The following is a 10963-nucleotide window of genomic DNA, read 5'->3' on the forward strand; positions in this document are numbered from 1 at the left end:
TTTTCTGTTCACATTTTATGTCCCTCACTTTATTCTTATATGTCCGGTCACATGCATGTGATTGATGGAGAAGAACAGAGCGAAAGAAAAGAAGTAATAAACAAAAAAAAAAGGATGCTCTATGGGGATCCAATCCTATGTGACGGATGCAGGACCACTAACCGGACACGCTCGACCACTCCTTGTACTCATCGCATATATGAGATGATTATGAGGGCTACCGGACAGCCCGAACATTTAAGAAGGCTTTTAGATGAATATGAGACCTGTGTGCACCATGGCCGATGTCCAGGGCACCACGCGCACATTTGACACGCAGCCAACGGGCCTATCAAGATGGGCCCATGCGTGAGCCGGCTCTACGGCCTCTGCACAAGGTCGACTAAAGCGGGCTAACCAGAAAGGAACGATGCGTACAGCCCCAACAGAGAGGTCCCACGCACAAGTCGGCGCTGCAGCCGCGGCGCAAGCCTCGGCTGTCCCCACCCAACCCGCCCGGCACAGGTCGACAAGGACGATAGGCAAGCTTGTCTGCACCTTCGTGCACGTGACAGGTCCCTCCCGAGCGCGCCCGACGCCGCCCAATGACGGTGGCCCCTAGCGGGCCAAGTGGTCCACCTGTCATGGACCTTCCATCCGGACCACCCGGGCACAAGCCATCCGGGAAGACTGGATGGCCCGAAGCCGCACCGAGAGACCCCCACCCCCCACACGGCACGCCGCCTGGAAACGGACGGCTTGGAGGACCGTCAACTGTAGCGACCAAGCCAGCCGGATGGGGCTAAGAAGCAGACAGGCAGGTCTAGCTAGGCGCTCACACGCAGGCGGGGCACGTCCGAAGCCGCCCAATGATAGTGGCCCCGGGCGCGTCGGGTGGTCCACCCGTCATGGAGCTTCCACCTGGGTCGCACAGGTCTACAGCCATGGCACAGGGTCCGCTAAAGCGGGCTAACCAGATCGACACGATGCATACAACCCCGACAGGGAGGCCCAACATGCAAGCCTGTGCTACAGGCGCGATGCAGCCTCACCAGTCGCCACCGAATCCACCCGGCGCGGGTCAACGACGCCGATAGGCGGGCCCGTCTGCACCTTCGCACGAGCAATAGGTTCCTCCCGGGCACGCCCGATGCCGCCCAATGATGACGGCCCCGGGCAAGCCAAGCGGTCCACCTGTCATCGACCTTCCGGCCGGACCGCCCAGGCACAAGCCGTCTAGGCAGATCGGATAGCTCGGAGCCGCACTGAGAGACCCCCACGGCACACCATCCGAAAACGGACGGCTCGAAGGACCACCGACTGTAGCGATCGGAGATAATATCAAGCCTTTGTCATGCTTTCAGGTCCCTTTTGAACTCTCTAGGAATAATTGTGGAATGACTGGTATGAATAAGGTTGATAAAATTTTGTGCACCTCATGTTATGATGTGTGAGTAGTAGTAAAGTTATGTTTGTTACCTTGTGGACTTTAAATGGATATTACCCTTTGTTTGTGAAGCCTTCTTCCATGCCTGACCAATGCAGGTGAATGATTATCCATCCTCACATGAGATACACCTGAACTTTATCATTCAGTTACATAATTAATTTAAGCTCAATCAGTTCTTGATGGTTACTTCATGGGAGTGAAATTATAGTACGACTTTGCATTTGCATTGTATGCTCATATAGACACGATATGATTTGATTCCATTCGCTTCGCTTGCATGGGAGTAAGTCGGTGACAACAATGTCCAACATCGCCCGGCCCTTTCCTATCATGTTGTTTACATGTGTTTTTTATTTTATTTTATTTTTCTACAAGGAGGATTACACCCGGCCTTTGCATCATTTAGATGCACTATCCATTGTTAGAAGAAGTTGAATTATCAAGCTCCAATACACAACTACCAATAATATAAGTAAAAATTTCACGACTGGTAAAAATAGAAATATATGCAGTTGTAGGTAACTAAAATTAGCTGCTATGGGCTGTAGCGTTTGTTGGTGATATTAAAGTTTATAACGGTATTTCCACTGTCAAGTGAAGTGCATATGTGTTGATAATATAGAGTTGTGTCAGTTGATAGAAATTTTTCCAATAGAGTGGCAATCAGTTTTGCTCTTTTCGATTGTTCATGTTGAGGACGTGATTGATTTTTGTACTCCCAAAACATTCATCCTTTATTTGGATGTCCTGTAATCTCACGCATCGGCCAGAACGCTGCCAGAGGACAGGCGTCGGCTAGAACGCTGCCAGAGGAACGAACTTTCCGGCCGCTGGAGATGGCAGCCGGAACGCTGCCGGAGGAGCAAAGGTCGCCGCAGGAGGGGTGGGTTGTGCGCAGCCGGCAGCCATCGCTGGAGGCGGCAGATTATAGAGGCATTCGCGAAGGGAGTTGTAAAAATTGATTTGCACAACATAATATCAACACTATTATGGGGTGGAGAGGGGGCATATGTCCCCCGTAGCCCATTCTTCTCGCTCTGGTTGGTCGCTGAGCTTCTTGCTCGCTCCGGTTGGTCGCTGAGTTTCTCGCTCTCCGGTTGTTGGGTTGATACAGTACGTACTCCTTCCTTCGTCTGCAGTTGATTGTTGTCCACGTGTCCATTCTGCTACTCTGTCCACAAACGATTATAATAAATTAGTAACAGCCCGATTCTTACGGCGCACTCACATCTTATCTTTCCATTCGCCTCATACATCCCAAACCGCGGCAGCCGACTCCCCGACACACATCAGCAGCGGAACTGCGGCAGCCGCCGCCATCACTTCCCGGCGACTGATCCAAATTACAGCTTCATTGGCAACCGGATCGGAGAGCGCGAGACCGGCCGGACCTGTGGTTTATACTATTGGAATAAGAGGTCAGCGATTTTTCTTGGACGTTCCGTGCATGTTGATCCATGTCTAGATCCGTAGCATCTTCTCATCCATTAACCATAATTGTCTTGCTTTCTTCTACTGTAGATCTGAAAGAGGCGCGTACGGTCCGTCCTGGATCTGATTGTTTGCTGAGTTAATTTTTGTGGACGGCAGATTTTCTGGTGCTTTGTGGATGTTCCTCCCGGGTGGAGGCTGGGTGTCTCACGTGGAAGAATTGATTCATGTGGCTTCTGGCAGTCAATAACGCAGTGTTGCATCGTCGGTCTTCAGTGGACCCTTACGGTCCAACCGCTAGCGGCGCCCAGCTAGCCATAAACAGATCAATAATTATTTTGGTTAGTGGGCATATGATGAAATGGATTCACAAATACTTTTTTCTCGAATACAGGATTCACAAATACTCTTTGGAAAGTAGTATATACCAGGATGCTATTTTGTCTTTGATATAATGTAGTATATACCCAGCAAAAAGAAACAGTAGGTCTGGTTGCTAACTTGATCACTGTGTAGAAACCTTTGATTGAAGGATCAAGTACCGCACCTTGCTGCTATCTTCTTTATGTGTTCAGTATCGTCTCAGTATATGAAATTGCCGCTGGAATATTTTGGAAAGGAACGTAAATTTCCCTCTTGCTTTATTTTTCTGCGGAGAAGCCTCTGTGTTTAGTGCCATATACTACCACATTACAAAATGTACTACACCTGTTGTTTCATCTAGTTTTTGATATACTCTTTTATTGTATACTTTCAATTTATCATACTCATTCCGGCCACCGGCTTGATTCTTCTTTTAACTCATTGCAGTGACTCTCTCACAATAACCAGTAGACACTCACGTAAAAAAAAGTAGTATGTGCGCCCTTAATTAAAAAACAAGTATATGCTCCCCTACCACAAAGGTTGTTATATACTCCCTTACTAAAAAAAGGTATATACTCCCTACCAAAAAAGCAGTATATACTCTCATACTAAAAACAGTAGTCTCCCTTGCTAAAAAGCAGTATATAATCAGATACAAAAGTTGGTATATACTATCTTCCCAAAGTATCATGTTTCACCTGCAAAAAACAGTATATATCATGTTCTATCGGAACAGATAGTTCAAGCTTGTGTGTAGAAAATGTATTATATAAGTACAGAGCAAGTATGAGGCGCATGGTAGTTATCAGTCTTTATAAAAAAATCAAGTACCTAATATCGTTAACTTGAACGAACGGGACCTTATCTTTGTACTAGGATCCTCGAATCTCTCAGTCTGTTGACGCATGCATGCATGCATCGGCTGGTGTGGAGCAATTGGTGATTAGATCTAATAACCGCTAACCCGTTTAGTCCATAGGAGTACAATACTCATGGGAGTATAAAAGAGGAGTCATATATATAGGAGTACATACCCGTCCGTTGCTAAGCTGCCGCCTCGGCGAGTGGGAGAGTGACTACTCCTACATGATGCCGAGCTAGATGCTCGACGGAGCCTGCATTGCCTGAAACCTCTTGCATGCTATGCAGCAACACAAGAGAAGGTCGGCTTGCAGCTTTGCTTATAATAGCAAGCAAGGTGCTGCCATAATCGATGCGGAATCGATGCATTTGACGCGGCAAGAATCCGCAAACGGGCGGCTCATAGTGGTGCTGCTGCCATGGTGAGAAGGTGGTGCTGCCATGCTCGTCTTGCCAAACCAAGATCAGTGAAGGCTACATCCCCGTGAATTGAATTGAGGAAAGTGGGCGGCATTTGTTCTTTTCCTTGTTCTTGCTACTATTTTAAATCAAAACACAAGCAGATTGGTGTTTGACCAATGGCTGGCCTTTCCCAAGTGCTCTTTACTAGGTCTGCGAAAATCATCTCGCTGCAGCCAACCCAATGCGTTATTTAAAATTTTAAATGGACATCGTGCAGGTGGACCGTATGCAGAATTTGGAGTTGAGAACAATTGGTGCATGAGCCGATAGCAGTGGAGTAACGGGGCTGCCAGGGAGTGTCACCTTGTCACACCAGTAGACTCCCTTGCGATCGAGGGTTTCGAGTTAACGAGTGCAGCAGTCGATTGAGCGTATTCTACTAGGGTGTCTAAGTTCTTGGTCTAAGTGAGTGCGCTTTGCTTTGTTCCGGGCAGCTTCGCCTAGGCATCGAGGGCAGGGGTGGCCGCTCCGCTGCCGCCACCGGCGCCGGGAACGACATCACCATCACGCATCTGATCGCTTTCAGCGACGCCTTTGAATATGTGAGTGTGGCATCGCCGGCGCGAGTCCATCAGTATTACTCATGTGTGCTACTCTATTTGGTAGCCAAGTTACCTCAATAACTAGTACTTCCTCCAATCCAAAATAAATGCCGCAATTTTAAAAGATGAAACTACGTCTTATCATTAATCTAATGATATGTGTTTGACATTATAGATGTAAATATTTTGCTCCATAATCTTGGTCAAAGTTTGTGATGTTTGCCTTTTTAAAAAACTATATGCACTACATTATGAAACGGAGGAAGTGGTCGTTGAGATTTTGTGCTAAAGAATGCTATCGGGGTGATGGTGATCATGGACTTGGATCGTATGCACGGTTCCAGCTTCAACCATCTTTGAGAGGTTCAGTGGTGAACATTCTGAAGATGGTACTTATTCATGTCTGCAGTGTAGCCAAGTCCAAGCAATTGACCATATTTTCAACATTGCTCTTGTGTTCCCTGCACTACGTTTCTCCCTTTCCACATCCAGAACTATTGTGTCGGTGAGAAAAATGATGGACAGATATACTGTTGTTTGCCAGCATTTTGTTCATTGACAAAGAACTTTTACACTATATGCACCATGTATATAAAACAACAAAAACACAGGCCCATAAACCGAGCAAGTGGGCAAAGGCTACAGGCGATTCCATAACATATGTTTCTCATAACAAATTAAACAGCAGCCATACAGCAAAAGAACTACGAAGGCTTGCCCGGCGGTGTTCTCACAACACACTAACGATGCTGTACAGCAAATAATTTACACCCCAATCAGCAGTACAATATAGCTTTAGATTTGCACGATGGTGTTGTAATTAAAACAGCATCGCCAATACAGGTTGCGGGTACTTAAATACTCTAGCTAGTAAAGGAAGCAAGTACTCTGTATTCAAAATTGCAGGTCTTCTCATCAGATTGATCATCCGTTCCATGATCTTTTCCAAACAATTTACAATTATTTAGGCCAGTAGTTGCCACTTGAACTTTCGATCAGAGATCTTGCTCGCGTCTGTTCCACCAATACCCACAAGATATGTGCCACTCCTCTTCCATTTGGACCGTAAAAACATCAGGAGGTAACTAGCAGCAAACTTGCAAGGTTCAATCTGATGACCAATTGCAGAATAACAATATATGCAGCTTAGCAGTAGCATCTTGTATAGTTAAGTGTATTGGATCTCCACGTCTTCTCCCCTGCGGAATAAATATGTACAAATATTTATTAGAGATTATTATGAAAACACAAATTTCTTCCTGCTAAGTATGAAAAATTCAAATTACAGAAAACAATATAACTTTTATATGCACAACATAAATAGGAATGCACCTTCTTTTTTTGCGGCTGAAATAGCAATGCACCTAACAAGTAACACCACAACACTGAACTCGAATCTAAGGACTGTTCCATCTCTCGTCGGTACCAATCATCCCCCAAGTAAAACAAGATTTGAGTGGTACCTGTATAACGTCGGAGAGGAGATAATCAACCTGAAACTTGTAAGGAAGTTGAACGTGATGTCCAAGTGCAGCATAACAGCATATGCAGCTTTGTAGTACGTAGTAGCTTCTTATGTTGGGTGGTCGGTTTTCCGAGCTGAGTACAGAGCATACAACACAGCAGAGGAGTTTATTTCATCAGCAAATGCGCTCCCAGTATTCAGTCCACACTAATTTCATCAGGTTGAATAAGGAAGGGTTAGGATTTACCTTTGCCCCGTTGGATCCTTGTCAGTTGCCTTCAACAATAGGAGTAGTTTCTGAACCAATATATAAGGCAATGCGCCATGAGTTGTATCTTCAGCAAGCATCTTCGTCATGAGAAGTGCAAGAGAAGAAATCATCTCCATCATCTTCTACATTGGAGCCTTGGCTGTTGTGGACCAAAAAAACTACATAGACATGAATTGTAACTTGTAAGTGTATATCTATAGTAGTACGAATTATCATCTCGGTCGGTTGATAGCTATCTATATGCTAGTACTACTAGCTGAACGGAATGCAAGTTAATTAGCTGACCTAATTGCGCCCGTCGTCGCCATGGCCACCACTTGCGATTATGAGCGGATCTCTCCTGCTGATGCTGCCTCCAAAAATTAGCTAATTCTTCCTCCAGCGCTTCATGTTCAGAGGGGTCGATGTTATGCATGCTCCAGTCCCCCCTTAGTCGCAGCACGGGATGGTTGGGGTGTGCCTCCACTTCCCCTTGCAGCTCACCAAGCTTCGCCACTCTAGCCCCCAAACCAAGTGAAATCTCCTTGACCCTTGGGAGATGTTTGATGCCAATAAATTCCACACAGCGTCTGCCACTGATTTGTATCTTTGCCAACTGGTGCGAGGTGTCCTCTTCAAATCTCACCTCTCTCACTCGATCCGGATAATAAATATCTAGTTCCTTGAGATTTGGGAACGCTCTTGCTCCAAAGACTAGACTCTTCCCAACATAAGCATTCTGACGAAGACCAAGGAGCATAAGGCTGGGCAGTGCACCTAATAGTTCCATGGTTTTACTTCCTTCTAGCCTGCTGTGCCCTAGATAAATCTTCACTAAATGTGCCAAACTTCCAATCCAGTCTGGCATTTCTCCAAGACGTCCAACCAGCTTGAGGCTCCTCTCATGGGTAGGGGGGAGAGGAAACAGAATGCAGCCACTCGAGAGAGCCATGATTGTCCGCATCCACATTAAGAGAGCACAGGGAAGTGAACTTCTCGATAGCTGCACAAAGCAACTTGCATTTTTGCTCGGTGGCCTCTTTCGTTACCACCCCAAGTTTTTTTAGCTGCACAAGCTCACCTAGCTCTTTAATTGCATTGGCATCACTCCGTTTGATGTCCACAACCTCTAGTGTTTGTAACTCTTGTAACTTGCTAATCCCTCTCGGCACACTTACACCTTTGTATATTGACCAATGCCTAAAGCAAGGCATGCGTGGCTTCAAAGCTTTTTCATGAGAATTACGAGTAATCATCTGATGATACATCATGTCCATCAAGCACCCCATAGAGGGCTGAAGACCAAGATAGGACCACCAATGTGTTTTCTTACACCGGATGCTACGGAGACTCTGAAGGTTACAAATCTCATTTGGTATCGTTGATATATCTGTCATTCTTATCTCCAAAGTCTGCAAACCTTTTAATTTTCCTATAGATCTCGGAATTCTATAAATATTTGAATATGCTTTAGCACTTCCAATATTCAAATACTTCAAGTGGCGTAACAATCCTATGTCCTTGATATCTTTCTTTGTGATTCTGAAATGTGCACCATGTAGATCCAGGACTCTAAGCATTCCCGTGCTAGGTGAAAAAGGGGGAGCTGGTGGCTCTATGGGTCTCTCACCAAACATAGTTAATGACCGGACATGCCTCCAATCTATGCATTCCTTTAGGAACTTTCTACCATGGTATGATACATGACGAAAATTCTCCTCTGTCACACTAGTTAAATTATCGTCCGCGGTCAAGTACACAAAATTTTCATCTCTAGCAACTGAAACCATGACATCACGCATGATATCATGGACTCGACAGCTCTTAACGGTTCCTTCCACATTCACTCTTGATGGTATAATCATGCTCCGGTTGATTAGCTCAATGAAATAACTTTTTCCAACATCCTCGATGTTTACCCTACCCCTAGCTTTGATGAACCCCTCAGCTATCCATCTATCTACTAGAGGCCTTCTCTTAATTTCAAAATCCTCAGGGAAGATGCTTAGGTACAAAAAGCACGACTTTAGATGAGATGGTAGGTGGTTGTAGCTCAGAGTAACCATCCTCCTCATTGCTTCAAGGCTGGGGTTAGTCTCAAGCTCTGAAGGGAGATGATCATAAAATTGTCTCCATTCAGCTACCTTTTTTGTGGCAAGGACGCCACCTACCATGAGTATAGCCAATGGTAAACCACCACACTTTTTAACTAATTTTTCAACTATGTTCCCATCTCTCTCCATGTCTTCCTGCCTTTTCCTACTCTTTCTTAGTAACAAATTTGCAGCATCAACTGGTTGTAGAGGTTTGAGTTGGTAGATATGTGAGTCACGAGAACACTCCTTAGCTAAGCCCATATCTCGTGTTGTTACTACTATGTGACTGCCTTTCCTATTATTGCTAGCAACAGCAAATTCTTGGATCCACCTCCACATATCTATGGTCCACAAGTCATCAAAAACAATAAAATACCTTTCATCCTTGAGCTCTTCCATGAGGTACTTGGAGAGGTCACCCACTTGCACTGCCTTCCCTTTAAGTTCTTTCAAGCATTTCTTCAGTGACTCGGGTCCCAAAAGTTGTCTGATCATATCCTTGAGCATCTCTATCTTGAAAATTGAATGTGATACTGTGATCCAAGCAACACAAGAGAATTTTTGCACAATATCTTCCTTACTTTCATATGTCTTCCTTGCAAGAGTAGTCTTTCCTAAACCACCCATGCCGACAACACATATTACCTTGGGAGAACCATCTTCAGTGTTGACATCCATCAGGTTTATCAACTCCTCCTTAGGCTTGGAAAAGCCCACAAGTTCTGCTTCATCAATGTTGCTAGCCGCGTGATTGCGGACATCTTCCCTGTAGGAATCCACCTCCCCAACGCTGTTGGAGGCCTCCGTCTTGATCAAGTTGTAGCGTGTATTCCTAATGCTTACTTCTTCAACTCTGAGTTTGAGGTCACGGATCTGCATGGCGATCTGATGGCGGTCTTTGAGCTTCATCAGCCGCCGCGACAAGCTTTGGCTTGTCACATGCACCATGAATTCACTAAGGCAATCTTCAATATTGTACGATAAGTCTCTCACCTGCTTCGCCCACACCTTCAGCAGAATGTCTTTCATCTTAATCGCTTCGGCAGTCAGCAGAAATGCCTGCATCGTCTCTAGCTCATCTTTAATGAACCTGCCAAACAAACATGCATAAGAAATGTAGGACAACAGCTAGTGTCGTCCTAGAGCCGTATTATGCAGCAACGTGTAGGGAAATTTGCACCTCAGTGGCTCAGTGAATAGACTTTAGACCCGCAACATATATAAATGTAGCAATGCTGACGTCTAAAGGTCTAAGTAACTACAAACTTAATTACTCCCTTAAGTTGTACTAAAGCCGCGGCAAGTAATATGGATCAGAGGGAGTACCAGATATCCTTTCGCACACCCATCAACAAGCTCATCTCGGCGGCGGCGGCAGAGGCGGCCTTGGACATGGCACCCCCCAGCATGGACCTCGCCATGCTCACCGCCGTCCCTGCCATGTCCGGACGGTTTCTCTCTTTGCTCGAGTGTCTTTGTTTTTCAAAGGCTCTCTTGCTCAAGTTGGAACTACTATTTGCAGATCACAGGTAGGGGGAGGCGCTTATATAGCTGATCGACCGAGCCATGGCTGTGAACCAAGTCTCATGTTGTAATCTTTACCCGTAGCCGTTGCACTCCACTAATGAATGAGCCTATGCGATAATACACAATATATCGTCATCCGCCCATTCCGGGACGAGTTGGAAGAGGAATTCCAAAATATTACACGGATGAGACTCATCGCACCGGATCCTTAGACGGATGAGACTGATCACACCTGATCAGTGATCAATTCTGGCACAATGAATTTACGAGTTATTTTACACAATGAATTTACAAGAAGATTTGATTGATTAGGAAATTCCGGTTTCACCAAGCTGGTATTAATCTCAATGAGAGGGACTTGTTGGTGAGTTAATGCAATAATGGTCCTTGGATGGTAACACACGAGCGACATGTATTCTTTTTTCTCCTTTGTTTCAAAATTCTTTCGCTCGTGGCTCTTGTTCCCCTATGTATCTACTCTTTTCTATGCGCGCGTGAACCCCTGCGGGAACGAGTTTACCCAAGCCGCCGCTT

At 45.5% G+C, this 10963-nt stretch overlaps 1 pseudogene; it reads right to left on the reverse strand.

Moving 5' to 3' along the window:
* Window positions 1-5716: 5716 nt before the first annotated feature.
* On the reverse strand, window positions 5717-10663 carry LOC123169057 (putative disease resistance RPP13-like protein 3; annotated as a pseudogene).
* Between the last annotated feature and the right edge of the window lie 300 nt (window positions 10664-10963).

The sequence above is a fragment of the Triticum aestivum genome, chromosome 7D, assembly GCF_018294505.1.
Source record: "Triticum aestivum cultivar Chinese Spring chromosome 7D, IWGSC CS RefSeq v2.1, whole genome shotgun sequence".
Lineage (NCBI taxonomy): Eukaryota > Viridiplantae > Streptophyta > Magnoliopsida > Poales > Poaceae > Triticum > Triticum aestivum.